This window comes from Mytilus trossulus, chromosome 9, assembly GCF_036588685.1.
Source record: "Mytilus trossulus isolate FHL-02 chromosome 9, PNRI_Mtr1.1.1.hap1, whole genome shotgun sequence".
NCBI classification, from domain to species: Eukaryota; Metazoa; Mollusca; class Bivalvia; order Mytilida; family Mytilidae; genus Mytilus; species Mytilus trossulus.
Window position 1 is genome coordinate 13,962,026 of NC_086381.1, and position 14,840 is coordinate 13,976,865.

Consider the following 14,840-nt stretch of genomic DNA (forward strand, 5'->3'; position numbering starts at 1 on the left):
AATTTATAATAAACAAGATAATAGAGAACATGTGTATTAAGTTTCAAGTTGATAGGATTTCAACTTCATCAAAAACTACCTTGATCAAAACCTTTAACATGAAGCGGGCAGATGGACGAACGAACGGACGAACAAACAAAATGACCCACAAACTAGAAAACATAATACCCATATATGTGGCATAAGAAACGTTATTTAGATTGATTTCAATCTTGCTAACTTAGATGAACAAAATCAATTTGTTTTTGTAAAAGTGGGGAAGTGGGTTGTTTAGAGTTAATATATCTATGCAAACATCAAACTTGAGTACACAAATGTCTTGTTTCTTTATTTCCCTTTTACATTCATCCAGTTTGTTAGGTAAAGGGAAAAACTCTCTGAAATTGTTTTAGCACAAGTTTTCATTTTTTTAATAGTAAATTAAGTATTTGTGTGGGAAATAATTGTAGAAGCAGCAACACTTGTTAATTATTTTTGAGGAGACCCACAATTAGCCTCTAGCTGTTGGCAATCCTCTTAAAATAAATAAAGAATCAAATTAATTTGTTAATTATTTTCAAATATATAATCAATTTTGAACTTAAATGTAGTAATATGTATTTTTTGTTTACTTGCGTAATTATCGGAAATTATTTCTGCAATAGGTGGTGCTCGTTACTTATTTGTACCCAACTAAATCATTAAAGAATTTGATATTTACATACAAGCATGGAAGATATTCAAAGAGCCATATATAAGAAATAAATAATCTAATCTACAATTAAAATATTGTAACACTTCTATAGTACATACAAAAGTAAAAATACAAAGTTTCAGTCAGTAAAAAAGTTATTAATGTTTCAGAAATCTGGAGTTTTACCTATATCTCTCTTTCAACTGCACAAAAAAGATATATATTTTCAATTTGCATCAAAGAACTGCAGATAGATTTTACACTTTAAAAACATGAAATTGCAGTTTCTATTAATTTAAAAGAAAAGATCTTTCCTAAATATATGACTTACTTTCATTGACCAAAATGAAATGGCTAAAAATTTAATTTCATAATAACTACCTGAACTTAGGCCATAATCAGTAAAAATTAAGACTGCTTCAAATGAACAAAAACTATGGAATCCTTCATTCAATTCGAAATATGTAAAAAGAAAAACCATTATAGGTCAAAGTACGGTCATCAACACGGAGCCGTCACACCGAACACCAAAGTTATAAAGAGGCCAAAAGATGACTTATGTAAAACCATTCAAACGGGAAACCAAATGTTATCATCTATATAAAAAAAAATTGGAAACGAGAAACACTTATGAACCACATCAACAAACGACAACTACTCAACATCAGGTTCCTAACTTTGGAAGTTGCAAACAAATGCAGCGGTTACAAACGTTTTAATAGTACTTATCTTCATCCTAACCTGAGGCAATAGTGTAACATCACAACATAGAAAGACACACTACAAATATTAATTAAAATGGCTAAACTCAATCAAAAGACATATTTACACACGTGAACATACACTAAACGAATCAATTTGGTCTATGACACAATGTAATAACAAAATCAATCAAAGCGCTGTAAGCACTGTAGGCAGTTAATCAACAACCAAGGCAAACATAATTATGAAAACTGTGGTAATATTGCTTCAATATTTTTTTTAAAGATTTAAAAGAACAAACATTAAACATTCATCTATAATTGTGCATTTTATGAATTAATCATTAAGGCAAATATTTCATATTTTATCAAGGTTTTCAATAGTATATATCAAGTATATTTTTTTCATGGTCATGAGTCTTGAGTCAGCAGTGGTACAAATTCGCAATGATTGCAGTTCTTCTAGTTGATCGTAATTGTTCGTATTAGTTGACTGTTAGTAGTTCAAGTTGACTTTAGTACGAGCCTGTAAAAGTATGAATGAACTTGCTTCCCTGGAAAGAAAACTTAGTTCGTGTTCTACAGTACAAAAGTTATGAGACACAAATCAGACAAACGTTTACTACTACAGTGATCAATGGTGAGGTCTGACTGACCTGTCCATAGTAAATGTAAATGACTCCCACCTTCACTCAAAGTCCATGATGTCTAAGTTTGGAATAAAATTACAGGTGTTTGGTCTAGCAAAGTGATATGCAAATGTGACGCCTATGAGATTGACCTTGTATGTCATTCAATCTTTTTGAAATGGCAAACAGGAATGAATATGGTTTAGTAGTTGGTATCTCAATCTTTTGCAAGTTCTCAAAACTCAAAACACACACAAGGGGGTGTGGGTGACCCTAGGGACTACCCCTATGATTTATTAGATTTTTAGGTCGACTGGCCCTAAGGGCCAAGTGAGCTTTCTCATCACTTTGCGTCCGTCGTCCGTCGTCGTTAGCTTTTACAAAAAAAACTTCTCCTCTGAAACTACTGGGCAAAATTAAACCAAACTTGGCCACAATCATCATTGTATTATCTAGTTTAAAAAAGTGTCCGGTGACCCGGCCAACCAACCAAGATGGCTGCAATGGCTAAAATAGAACATAGGGGTAAGATGCAGTTTATGGCTTATAACTTAAAAACCAAAGCATTTAGAGCAAATCTGAGATGGGTAAAATTGTTTATCATGTCAAGCTTTATCTGCCCTGAAATTTTCAGATGAAGTGGACAACCCGTTGTTGGGTTGCTGCCACTGAATTGGTAATTTTAAGGAAATTTTGCTGTTTTTGGTTATTATCTTGAATATAATTATAGATAGAGATAAACTGTAAAAAGCAATAATATTCAGCAAAGTTTAAAAAAAGATTTACAAAAAGTGTCTTATTTTTCATCTGTTTATCAATGGTCAGCTATTCTTGACTTTTATGCTGCGTGGTTACGACAGATTGAAATTGGAAAGAAAACGTGGAATGATGATCCACATGTTTTAGAGTCTGCTGTTTTAACCGGTAATATTTTACCGCTAGGTCTAGTACAAAAAATTCTTTAAAAAATCAAGCATCTAAATCATCTACTTTGTTTTGTTACAAATATCAAAGAAGTAATTGTGAGGAAAAAACTAAACCTCATTCTGCCACTATTCGTAGAGTTGTAAGGACCGGACCGTTCATCACATTTGTGCTTCTTGCTTGCAGAAAGATGGGACTCAACAATCTCATCCGGAATGTTCGGACAAATGTCCCAATAAAGAAAAATGACTACATTGTGATCGAAGTACTATTCCCTTGTTTGAAACAGGTCATTGCTACTTATGTTTTGATTCAATAGAATCCAATAAATGCAGTGTCGGAAACTTGATACATTTGCATAATGATTTATTGACTTATAGGGGTATAATTATGAAATTTTGAGAATCCCTATATACACTAGGTTAAATGTTTTTTTTTGGAGACAACAATTAGTTTGTTATTTTGACAAAGATGTCTGTGAATTTTTAGAGTTTGGTTGGCCAATAGGTATTAATTTTGCTGATAAAATTAATCCTTCTTGTAAGAAAGTGCGTAATCATGCTGGTGCACGACAATTTTCTAGAGATATTGATAAATATATAAAGAAGGAAGCTTCGTATGGTGCTATTTGTGGTCCTTTCAAAAGTAATCCCATCAGAGATGGTCTTATTTTATCTCCATTGAACTCGGTTCCAAAAGCTGATTCGGAGGAAAAAAGGGTTATAATGGATCTTAGTTTTCCCAAAGGTAACTCTGTTAATGATTGCATTGACAAAAATTAGTATTTGGGAAATAAGATTGATTTACATTATCCAAGCGTGGATAAACTTGTAGAGATTATCAAGAAGAAAGGTCCGCAGTGTCATATGTTTAAGCGCGATTTGCGCCGGGCTTACAGACAGTTTCCGCTAGATCCCAAGGATTACAATTTAGTAGGTTTTTCTTGGCGCAACCATATTTTTGTGGACAGAGTATTGCCCATGGGTTTGAAATCGTCGCCATATATTTGTCAAAGAATCATAAATGCAGTGTCTTATATTATTAAAAAGTTTGGTGTTGAAGTCGTTAATTATTTGGACGATTTTTCTGGCGCTGACTCTCCAGACACAGCTGATAATTCTTTTCAGATTTTAAAACAGGTGCTAGACAATTGTGGTTTATAGGAATTGCTTGAAAAAGCTTGCCCTCCATGTTCCAGGATGTCTTTTCTTGTGGTCTGGTTTGATACAGAGAAAATGACGTTAGAAGTTACTCCTACTAGGCTTACTGAAATTTTGGCTTTGGTTAATGCTTGGTTGTTAAAAAGTAAGGTGTTCAGAAAGAAGTACAATCGTTGATTGGAAAGTTAAATTTCATAGCCAGTTGTGTCAAACCAGGTAGAATATTCATTTCTAGAATTTTAAATTTTTTGAGAGAATTTGTTTCTGATGATCAGTGTTTAGAATTATTGGAGGAATTCAAAAAGGACATTTTCTGGTGATCAGAATTCTTACTGATTTTTAATGGTATTTCCATTTTAAGTCTGGAAGAATGGACAGAACTAGATCAGTTTTTTTCATGTGACGCATGTTTGTCCGGATGCGGTGGTATTTCATCTTAACAGTATCTCAACTGTGCTTTTCCACGTTTTATTATAGAACAAAATTTGCATATTAATTCTTTGGAATTGTTGACTGTGATCGTTTGTTTAAAATTGTGGGTTCGAAAGGGAAAGAGAAAATTTGCATTTATTGTGATAATGCCGTTTCTATGCAAGTCATAAGCCGTGGTAGTTCGAGAAGTAGGTTTTTACAAGCTTGTTTAAGAGAAATTGCATTTATTTGTGTTATAAATTAGTGTGAAATTAAAGCGATTCACTTGAATGGAAAAGATAACAGAGTTTCAGATTTGTTATCTAGGTGGGATTTGTCTTCCTATTATCAGTCGGAATTTTTTAATCTTGTCGAACAGTTTTTTTTAGGAAATTGAAATAAACGATTTTCTTTTTAGGTTTCATCATGAGTGGTGATTTAGTCAGGTTGAAAGGAGAAGCAAGATGTTCAATAAATAGTGCTTATGCAGTTGGTACTAGAAAAATTTGAAAACACAATGGAAAACATTTTTTTCTGTTTTGTAGTTTTTATGAATTAGTGCCTTTACCTTGTTCAATAGAGAATATATGTTTATACTGTCAGTTTTTAAGTCGGACATTTTTAATAGCACTGACTCGATTAGAAAATATGTTAATGGTGTTAAATGTCTTCATTTGTATTTGGATTTAGGTTTTTCGCATTTAAATTATTTCTATTTTTTAAAGGTTTAAAAAGAGTAAATCCGCATGAAGTTAAATCAGCCTTTCCCATTTCTCCGAATATTTTATTGCAGTTTAAAAGTATTTTAAAATTTTGAGGAAAGTAATCATCATACTTTTTGGTGTTTATTTTTGTTTGCGTTTTTTTTTCTTATGTGCCAAAAGTCTAATTTGGTAGGCACCGCAGACGACCCGTTGAAATGTCTAAAAAGGAAGGATATTTTTGTAAAACATAATGTATTGCTTGTAAATTTTAATTGGTCCAAAACTATACAATTTGGTGAAAGGAGTTTGCAAATTCCTCTTGTTAGAAATACTTCTTCTCCTCTTTGTCCTTTTACGGCCTATATTTCCATATGCGATAATATTCTTGCTCCAGACTCCGCTTTTGTGGTGTTTTAAAACCAGATACTTACAATATGTTCAATGACTTTTTGAAAAAATGCATTACAAGTATTGGTTTGGAGGCAGGTAAATTTTCAACTTATAGTTTTCGAAGGCGTGGTGCCACGTGGGATTTCAAATGTGGTGTACCATCTGATTTAATTCAACTTCAAGGTGACTGGAAAATTTCTGCATATAAACTTTATCTGCGTTATGGTTTGAATGAAAAGCGTCTTGTAGCAAATAAAATGATGTCTTATTGTTAATTGTTTTCTAATACTTTATTCTCGTTTTAGGAGGCAAAGCTTGGTGCAGAAGCACTTTGATTTTGAGTGATTCGTTTTTTAAATACTTTCCTGATTTAAAGAATACAGAGATACAAGCGTTTGGTGGCATAACTAGTGAACGTTTGCTATGGAAAATAAGACATGGCTTTTTTAATATTAACAAATTTTGTATTTTTTTCATTCATGTTGGCACTAATGATATTTTTGCAATAACTAGTAATCAATATAGGATTATTATTGATTTAATTATTCAGGAAATGAGGTGTGTAAACGCCTCCTGTAGAATTATTTTATCTTCAATTTCACCTAGACCACTAGATTTTAGGATGTCTGACCGCTAAGTTCAGGATTTTAATTCACAACTTTTTTATTTTTCTCAAACAGGATGTGCGAAGGTTAATTATATGCCAGTTTGTAAGTCTTTCTATGACAGATGTCATAGACCTATATTGCCTTTATTTCACAAAACTGACCTGTTGCATTGGAATCATGCTGGAATTCAAAAACTTGTTCATTTTATAGCCAATACTTGGGCTCATTTGAGTTGAGGGAACACTCTTTACGAGAAAGGCTTCATTTATTTCTGAACCCTTTTGAGGGGGGAGTTTTTTTAACAGATTTCTCCTATTTAATTCGTCAGAAGGCTGATTTTAGCTTATCTCTAACTTGGTCCTTTTTTTGCGCTAGGGAGGCTTATTTGTTACCAGATTCTGTCTATATCAAAATTAAGAGTGTACTCTTGGTTCAATTTTCTTACACTTGCTGTTTTTTGGCTGACCTTCGGTATGGCGGGTTAATTCTTATGTATTAACAATTTTTGAATTTTTCTATATTGGTCATTCTTAAATTTGTTTATTGAATAGTATTGAACTATTGTGTTGTGTGAATTCATTTCATTAGCCTAATAAATGTTTTTATTGTATTGGTTGTTTCATGTTTTTGAAAAAAAAATGGAAATTTTTATTTCATTAAAAATGATTAATTACTGAGAAAGAAATTTATATTTTTGCTAGAATTTATTATTTTTCTGTTCCTAAGGAATTTATTTATTTAAATGCTACATTCTTTTCGTCATACTGAATTTGTCATAACTTTTTGTTATTGGATTGTTAGTTGAATTCTACTCATTTTCGTTTACCTTGCTTACACACGGTAAACACTTAGTTCTTATTATATATTATTTTTGAAATTTGAGTTGAAGCGTCGATCAACACATTTTGGTAGTTTTGAGAACATTTTTTAACCCGCCCATCCGTGCCCATTTTTACTTTTGGGTATTTCGATATTTTCTCTACTGGTTTTAGGGTTAATTCTTATGTATTTACAATTTTTTAATTTCTATATTGGTCATTCTTAAATTTGTTTATTGAATAGTATTGAACTACTGTGTTGTGTGAATTCATTTCATTAGCCCTGAAATTTTCAGATGAATCGGACAATCTGTTGTTGGGTTGCTGCCCCTGAATTGTTGATTTTAAGGAAATTTTGCTTTTTTTGGTTATTTTCTTGAATATTATTATAGAAAGAGATAAACTGTAAACAGCAATAATGTTCAGCAAAGTAAGATTTACAAATAAGTCAACACGATCGAAATGGTCAGTTGACCACTTAAGGAGTAAGGGCCCTTTATAGTAATTTTTTTACTATTTTTCGTAAATCTTAGTAATCTTTTACAAAAATCTTCATCTGTGAAACTACTGGGCCAAATTAATTCAAACTTGGCCACAATCTTCTTTTGGGTATCTTGTTTAAAAAATGTGTCCGGTGACCCTGCCATCCAATCAAGATGGCCGCCACGTCTTAAAATAGAACATGGGGGTAAAATGCAGTTTTTCGTTAAGAACTCAAAAACCAAAGCATTTAGAGCAAATCTGACCTGGGATAAAATTGGTTATCAGGTCAAGGTATTTCTGCCCTAAAATTTTCAGATGAATCAGACAACCCGTTGTTGGGTTGCTGCCCCTGAATTGGTAATTTCAAGAAAATTTTGCTGTTTTGGGTTATTTCCTGCTGTAAACAGCAATAATGTTCAGCAAAGTAGGATTTAAAATAAGTCAACATGACCGAAATTGTCAATTGACCCCAAAGGAGTTATTGTCCTTTATCGTCAATTTTTAACAATTTTCATAAAATTTGTAAATTTTTACTAACATTTTCCACATAAACTACTAGGCCAAGTTCATTATAGATAGAGATAATTGTAAGCAGCAAGAATGTTCAGTAAAGTAAGATGTACAAACACATCACCATCACCAAAATACAATTTTGTCATGAATCCATCTGCTTCCTTTGTTTAATATTCACATAGACCAAGGTGAGCGACACAGGCTCTTCAGAGCCTATAGTTTATATTGTTCAATACATGAATATATATATGGTTAAGGGGTGAGGATCTCGGCCGTTATCAAGTTTTCAAACAGGAGGGGGTGGGAAACCAAGGTGACTTCCCCTATATTTCATTTGATTTGTTATATTGTCCGATACATGAATATATATGGTTGAGGGGTGGGAATCTCATCTGTTTCCAAGTTATCAAACAGGATTGGGTAGGGTGACCCTTATGACTCTCCCTATATTTCATTTGATTAGTTCTTTTGTTCCATACATGAAAATATATGGTTTCATTTAAAGGTGGGGATCTCGACTGTTTCCAAGTTCTCAAACAACAGGAGGGGTGGGGTGACCGCAGGGACTCCCCTTATATTTTATTTTATTTGTTATTTAGTCCCATACATGAGTATATATGGTTAAGGGGTGAGGATCTCGACTGTTTACAAGATCTCAAACATGAGGGTGCAGTGACCCTATGGACTCTCCCTATAATTCATTTGATTTGTCATATTGTCTAAAACATGAATATATATGGTTTATGGGTGGGGATCTCAACCGTTTTCATATTCTCAAACAGGAAGGAGTAGAGTGGCCCCTAGAACACCACCTATATTTCATATGATTTGTTATATTGTCCCATACATGAATATATAAATATGGTTTAGGGGTGGGGATATCGACCGTTTCCAAGTTCTCAAACAGGAGTGGTGAGATGACCCACAGGGACTACCCCTATATTTCATTTGATTTATTATATTGTCCCATACATAAATATACATGGTTTAGGGATGGGCATCTCCACTGTTTTAAAGTTCCAAACAGGATGGGTGGGGTGACCCAGGGACTCCTACTGTATTTCATTTGATTGGTTATATTGTCCCATACATGAATAAATATGGTTGAGGGGTGATGATCTCGACTGTTTCCAAGTTCTAAAGCAGGAGGTGGTGGGTGACCCTAGGGACTTCACCAATATTTCATTTGATTAGTTATACAGTCCCATACATGAATGTAAATGGTTGAGAGGTGGGGATTTCAGTCGTTTAAAAGTTATCAAACAAGAGGGGGTAGAATGCCCCAAAGGACTCCACATACATGTCATATGATTTGCTTACATTCAGGTATCATATAATCTAGTTGCACTATATGTGTATAATAAGAAACTTCCAGCTATTTTAACTGACCCATCAAAATTGAGAGAGAAAAATACCCATTGAAATTGCAGTAATATGTTTACACTTTAAAAGCATCTAACTTGCTTTATCAACATTTATTACTGATAAAGAAAATGTATACCGTCACCAGGACCATATATATTGTTACTTATATTGTTACTTATATATACTGTTCCCAGCTGTCACAAAGACTCACATTGTATTGGATTTTGACATTAAAATTTATCAAAAAGTAATTTTGAGTTTCAGTACAAAATATTTTCAGTTTTTTCATTCTTTTGCATATATCTTTTGGTTTTCAATTATTGTGTTTATATTTATTTACCATGCAAAGATGTATTTTGTCATCTGTCTGATTTTTTTAAAAGTTCAGAGATCGCCAAAGCCCGGATTTACACATATCCGCTTCCGGATTCGGATCCAATATTGTAATTTTCTTCTCATGTCAGCCATTTTGTTTTTAATGTTGTTTTTGTCATATACGATTTTACTCGAATTTACACATTATTTGTCGGCGATTTTCTGTATAAAGCTAGCGGTTAAACAAAATGAACATCGCTGTCATGAATAATAATGCTGAAAATCAGTTTTGAGATCGTTTATTAGGAAACTTTGGTAAAAAGGTTTGCAAAGTTATTTTTTTATTTCCTCTCAAGTCGGGCATGTCGAGCGTAGCTAGTAAACAAATCGAAAGTCCGACTGCAAAAGTGGACGGTCGCAGACCTTGGACAACCGCTTATTTGAACCCCCGCCTCCAAATTGAAAAGATACCAAAAAAATCGTCTTATAATTTAAAATTGCCGCCAACAGCATGAACAGTGGAACTTATTTTAAGACTACTGACGTAGTTGACTACGTATTGACGACACACAATATTCCTACGACTTTTGCCATTTGGGAAATCTAAACTACTTGTCTTTAGAGATTTTTTGGCGATTAATCTTTGACAGCTTAGCCAAATTATCAGGGGATAATAAACTACATAAAGATTCCTAATGTGCCCTACTTCCTATGTGCAACTTCAAAACTTTTGGGAAAATCGACGATCATTTAAGGTTTTTCTGATCCTATTTTTTGTAATCAAGAATTAAAAGTATGAAAATACTGTCCAATTAGTTATAAATAACATAACATCCAGCTAGAAAATAACAATGGCACATATTTCAGAATTTATTGGGTAGAACACAAATCTAGGGGGCTCGTATGGAACGCCAACACTGTCTTGTTAAAACCATTTTCATTATATGATGTGCATTTACCTTTATATTAAGTGCATTTACCTTTATATGCTGTGCTTTAACCTTTATATGATGTGCACTTGTCATTATATAATGTGCAAACACCTTTATATGATGTGCAAATATCCTTAAATGATGTGCAAATATCCTTATATGATGTGCATATATCCTTATATGATGTGCAAATATCCTTATATGATGTGCAAACATCATTATATGATGTGCAAACATCATTATATTATGTGCAAACATACTTATATGATGTGCATATATACTTATATGATGTGCAAATATACTTATATGATTTGCAAATATACTTTTATGATGTGCAAACATTCTTATATTATGTGCAAGCATTATTATATGATGTGCAAAGATCCTTATGTAATGTGTACATATCATTATATGAGGTGCAGTTTCCCTTATATTACGTGCAAACATCTTTATATGATGTGGTTGTGTCATTATATTATGTGCTTGTAATCTTATATGATGTGGTTATGTTTACTTCATTATGTGATGTCGAAACGTCATTATATGATGTGCTTTCATCGTCGTTATGGTCAATGAATATACGATTAGAATGATTACTGTCTACGTCAAAGCTGAGTCTGATCTGCTTCTGTAAACTATTAACCCGGCTCAAACATGTGTCTATCGATAGCGAAAGTACAATTTATAGGGAAAATGAGACAAAGCAATTTAACAAAATCAACGTTTTAAACATTTCGGTTGAAGATTAAGATCAGTTAATACAGGAGCTAGTTGAAGAAATTCCCGGCTGTGGAGAAAATGATAAAACAAATTTAAGAACTTGTTATAGCTTGATATTCGGTTTAAGCATAGACTCCGTGTTGAAGGTCGTACTATGATCTATAATTGTTTCCTTTTACAAATTATGACTTGGATGGAGAGTTGTCTCAGTGGCTCTCATACCACATCTGCTTTTTTCTATTCATTGCAAAGGACACCATTGAAATCTTAGTCAGTTTTAAAAATATTGCATAACAATAGCTAAAAAATTATCTACTGATGCATAAAATGTAATATGGCGAGATGGTTTGTTTTATAAAATGTTATTGAATAATATTAATCTGTAAATGGTAAGATATATAATGTAGTATTGAATATGTACAATGAGATGATAATACAATATAACTATTTGGGAATTGTTGTTATTAAAACGGGAAATTTTAATATGACAAAAACATTTATCCGATAAGCCCTTTAGCCATGTACGAAAACTTGAAAACAGGAAGGATGTATAAGATTTCTCTAAAATGACAACTTCAGCTTGTTCGTTTATAAAAAAAAATATAAACACGTGCGTTTGTCCTCCAGCTGGCTTAGTAATTTTCAAACCTCTCTCTCTTTTTTGTATATACTGTAAATAGTTATTATTTTTATCTCTGTATACTGATGTCATACAGTGACTTTATGAGCTTAACTATATAGATTTAGAGGCCATAAGTATACCGGCATGGATGATTGATTGACTGTTATTTAGCGCCACTTTCAACACTTTCATGCTATTTTGTGGCGGTGAGTTTATACTGGTGGAGAAAGCCGAAGTGCCTGGAGAGACCCCCTGACCTTCGTTTAGAAAACAGACAATTTTGGTCAATTAAGATTGGAGTCGAGCTTACCTGCCAGGTGCGGGATTTGAAATCGCACACCTAAGTGTTGACATGCTAGTGATACAGCAGTTCGACTACTTATAAAAAAGAAGATGTGGTATGACTGCTAAAGAAACAACTCTCCACAAGAGGTCAAAATGACACAGAAGTTAACAAGTATAGGTCACCGTACGGCCTTTAACAATGATGAAAGCCCATACCGCATAGTCAGCTATAAAAGGCCCCGAAATAACAATGTAACCACTCGAACGCCTAGCGCCAATCACTTTCACCCGAAATGGATTAAAGAAGATATGGAATGAACCTGAACTCGGTGCATTACATTCACGTGCAGCTTTTTATCATGTTTTTGTTTATATATTTCACAGTTATAACTATAATAGATGATTATGGTGGATTCATGAGGTCCAGCGGCAAATTGATATATGCATATTCGTACAAGAACATGTTAATGTGATAGGAATATTATCCTTGTTTTGTACTAGACCGACACCCTGAGCCGGATTTTTTAACATGATAGTTCAAAAGGTAGCATTCCGAAGGAAGACAATTATGTCGCCTTACCCGAACACATTTTTCTAATTCCGAGCCGACCAGCTTTTGCTCTTACTCCTTAATCCCGCGTGCTTAGCTGGGAAGCAGCATGTAAATATGAATTTTAAAGTCTTTGGTTTTGACCCGGCCGGGGTTCGAACCCACGACCTCCCTCACTAAAGGCGAACATGCTACGACGAAAGTACCACCACTGGACATGCAGTAACCCGCAATATAAAAGGTTTCGTGGGTAGCCGCTCGTATACTAGTATACACCTCTAGACTCAATCAAACAGGGCTAACGAACCGACCATTGATATTTTTATGTGAGTGTGTGTGTGGGGTGGGGGGGTGAGTTGTTTTGTAAATGTTTGATTCTAAATTTAAAGAGATGTTATCTATTTCAGAAGGGAAGAGAAATAGTGTGTTTCCATTTAAAATGAGGAAAAAATAAAATAATGATGAAACTTAAAAAAAACAATAAACCATGTTTAAAAAAAAAAATTCTAACAAGGAAATACACGTGCTCCTTCCCTCACACTAGAGTCAATGTCTAACACTTTTATTTATTAATATATAATGTACAGATCATCTGTTTAAGCTTTGGATACAAGGATCTGACAACACGTCATTTTACTTTCTGTCCTTGTATATATTACTTCAGCCAATGAAATTTCAGCCTTCAAATTTTTGAAGGTGTGTATCAATCCGACAAAACCAGAGAATTTCAAGCGTTTTTAGATCGACGTAAGCAAAGCTTAATCACACAATATCTGTTATCTGGTGTTTAAATTAACTTAAAACACTGCATTTATTTATTTATTTTTTACTAAGACCTGTTGTTCTCTTACAGATAGAGAGTGGTGTTTTAATTTTTTCAAATTGAAGATTTACGGCAGCGGCTTTTGACATTTGCGTTTATCCAGGAAACATAATAGATTTTTTTTTTAAAAGGATAGAAGATGTCGAAATATTTAACTTGGATACTCCATAAAGACAAGGCCACGGAGCTATAACAAAGAGAAAACTTACTAATGACCACACCCCACTTTATAAAAGCAAGATACATTGAAATAGGAAATGCAAACAAAAGTGAGACCTTCTTAATTATCCTCATCAGCCAAAAAAAATAGGCAGTTAGTATTCTCGTCTAAATTGTTTAACATTGCGGGCCTTTTATAGCAGATTATGCGGTATGGGCTTTGCTTTTGAAGGCCGTACAGTGTCCTATAGTTGTTAATTTCTGTGTCATTTGGTCTCTTGTAGATAGTTGTCTCATTGGCAATCATACCACATCTTTTTCGTTTTCTTTATATTTCAATCATTTAACAAGACATCAAATTGTTATTTTGTGTTATTGCTGCAACTATAATTCTTCTCAAAAATTAAAAATTTTTCATGTAATTAAAATTTTGTTCAAATTCAATGGAATTTTGTATTTGCACCGGCTTGAAAAAATAAAACCATATAAAGAAGCAACTTCGAAAATCTCTGTACTTTAAGCGGCATTTCACATGAGTAGAATATGAGATCAACGTTTGAAACTTTCCGTGGAACAACGTCAAAATCGTCGTTTTATTAGGAACGTCGTGTAACACTAAGTGGCCCCAATACCGTGCGTAACGTCTGTCAAATCAAAGGACTGAAGTATGAAAGTTGTTTGCGACTTCATGGAACTTAGTTTGGATTTGCCTTTTGTGGTTTCATTAATATTTACCACACCTTCATTCAATAATAGCATCAGATGAAAAATTCTCTGCTATTAGATATTGTTGAAACTAAATTTTCAGGTTTTAACAATTTAGGTGAGACGAAAAAATTGATGCCTACGATTGACGAAGAATTCGCCATAACATTATACCGCGGCAAATTTATAACTATGTAAAATTGAATGCCACTTTTCCATTCCAAAAATGATAACATGAAAGGCCCCCTTTATTTCTTCCTATCTCCTCTTTTTTTGGTTACAAATGACCGGTTCCTTATATGAGCCGTTACTCTACCAGAGTCTGATTTTTTCCCAATTGTTTGTGTCTA